Here is a 2,278-nt window from a genome sequence, read left to right as displayed (position 1 = left end):
TAACATGTTTATGTTATCAAAGAGGAAAATTATTTTCTTACAAAAGTTGTGAAACACTCCTGGGCAAAGTTAACAACCAGAAGTGTCTGTATCTCTCCTATAGGGTCAGTCTTCAGGTGGCTGAGCTGAGACAGGAGTCCCCTGACAAGGTAGGAACAGCACATTCAGAGCTTGTGGCCCAGGATGTATAAGAGAAAAACACGTCTGCGAAGACAACCTGGCATCCACAATGCAGGCTCTGCCTTCACTGAGTGGATGCAATTGCCTTAACAGTGGACAGAGAAGAAAAATCTGAGGGTGCTGAGTCAGGAATGGGCCTCGAATGGGAGTCCCAGCACCTTCAGGGCTGGCAGCCACGTGGCTGCCTCAGGAAACAGTTGTGCAGCATGTAGGGATAGAAGGGTAGACAGAGGCTACTTTCTTTTTTCTTTTTTTTTTTTGCCAGAGGGCAGTTTTTATGGTTTTATTTAAACACAAAACGTGCACAAGCTGGCTATTCATTTTCTTCACTGCGCAGCCTGGCATTAGGATTGGTGACTCTGATGGCCAGCTGGGCTGCTCTTTCTACAATGGCTTTGCGGTTCTTGGAGGAAACATTGTGAGCAATCTCAGCACAGTAAGATTTGTTGCACATCAGCAGCACTTCCAGCTCCTTGACATTGTGGACCAGGAACTTCTGGAAGCCACTAGGCAGCATGTGCTTTGTTTTCTTGTTGTTCCTGTAACCAGTGTTGGGCATCAAGATCTGGCCCTTGAATCTTCTACGCACCCTGTTGTCGATACCTCTGGGCTTCCGCCAGTTACACTTAATCTTGACATATCGGTCTGACTGGTGCCGGATGAACTTCTTGGTCCTCTTTTTGACGATCTTGGGTTTCACCAGGGGTCTGAGGGTAGCCATGATGCCGGGTAGGAGATGGCTGCCACCTTGGTAGGCAGCGCCGAAGGAGAGCGAGGCTACTTTCTAATCGCCCACTGATGGTGCCCTGGGCAGGGGGTAGGGGTGAGGACTTACCCAAACAAGCAACTAGATGCCTCTGATCCTAAAACTCTTAGCGGGATGGCAATTCTATGTAGGTGACTTCATGGTATCATTGCTATAGGGCCTTTTCACCTACCCAAGGCCACAGCATTCTTCAAAAGCAATGGCTCTGGGGAATGAAAAGAGTTCAATGAAGTGGTGCCATGGGGAACATAGCAAGGAGCATCTCATACTGGAGACTTAACAGCGAGAAGAGAGAAAGCCTGGTGAGCAGTGCCAAATGCCACAGAACCAGTGCGGAAAAACAAGGCAAGTGAGGACAACTGGGGCACCGTTTTGGTGGAGGAACTGGAAGTACCCTGTGTTGGTGAAAGGACATGACCTTAGCAGGTACTCGCCATGCTAGGGAGGAATAGCCAGCAACACCAGGGACACCAAACTGCAGAACAGAAGGATGGCACAGAGACCATGCGTTGAGAGAGGAGGTATTTAGAGAATGGCAGTTCACTGAGTTCCCACCAGAAAACTCAGCACTTCATACTCCTAGATTTGCCAGGCACAGTAGTTCATGTCTACCATCCCAGCACTTTGGGAGGTCAAGGTGGGAGGATTACTTGAGGCCAGGAGGTCAAGACCTGTCTAGGCAACATATCTAGACCTTCATCTCTACAAAAATATAAAAATAAAAATTAGCCAGGCAGGGTGGCACATACCTCTAGTCCTAGCTACTTGGGAGGCTTAGGTGGGAGACTTGCTTGAGCCCAGGAGTTCGAAGCTGCAATAAGCTATGATCATGCCACTGCACTCCAGCCTGAGTGACAGAGAGAGTGAGACTTTGTCTCAAACATCAGCAATAGACACCTAGTTATGCTCACTCAAGCGGATGCCTAGGAGACTTAGAGATGGGACTAGGTATTTGCGATGAGGAAGAAACCACAGGGTTCCTGAGACACAGGGGACAGGCTGGGCAAGGAGAGATGTCACCCACTGGTAGGGGGTCCAACGAGATTCACGTTTGTTCTCCCAAGGATTTAGGGTGTTGCTAAGGTGAGAAGGGGCAATCAGAACTCTCCTTTTTAGAGGAAACTCAACCCTACACTGGTAGGAATACAAATAAGTCTTTTGGAAACATCTTCCCACCTTTCTTGGATATTAATATTTAATGCAAGGATTACTACGACCTCAGCTAGACTGTCTACACACTAAACCAGGCTGTCCCTGAGGCTCTGATTCAGAGCTATTTACCAATAGCCTGAATATGTCATCGAAAACAGTGATCAGGAGAGAAGGCTACAT

The 2,278-nt window shown here is 48.1% G+C and overlaps 1 pseudogene across 1 annotated transcript; it reads right to left on the bottom strand.

Annotated features, from left to right (window-relative positions):
* Window positions 1–447: 447 nt before the first annotated feature.
* LOC103256296 lies at window positions 448–949 on the bottom strand (annotated as a pseudogene). Its single transcript, XR_504067.2, has one exon. The product of XR_504067.2 is annotated as a 60S ribosomal protein L32 pseudogene (transcript).
* Window positions 950–2,278: the final 1,329 nt, after the last annotated feature.

The sequence above is a fragment of the Carlito syrichta genome, unplaced genomic scaffold (genome assembly GCF_000164805.1).
Source record: "Carlito syrichta isolate Samal-C Ts95f unplaced genomic scaffold, Tarsius_syrichta-2.0.1 Scaffold289206, whole genome shotgun sequence".
In the NCBI taxonomy this organism is placed as follows: domain Eukaryota; kingdom Metazoa; phylum Chordata; class Mammalia; order Primates; family Tarsiidae; genus Carlito; species Carlito syrichta.
Note: the sequence above shows the minus strand (reverse complement) of the source record. Positions and strands in the feature narration are given on the sequence as shown.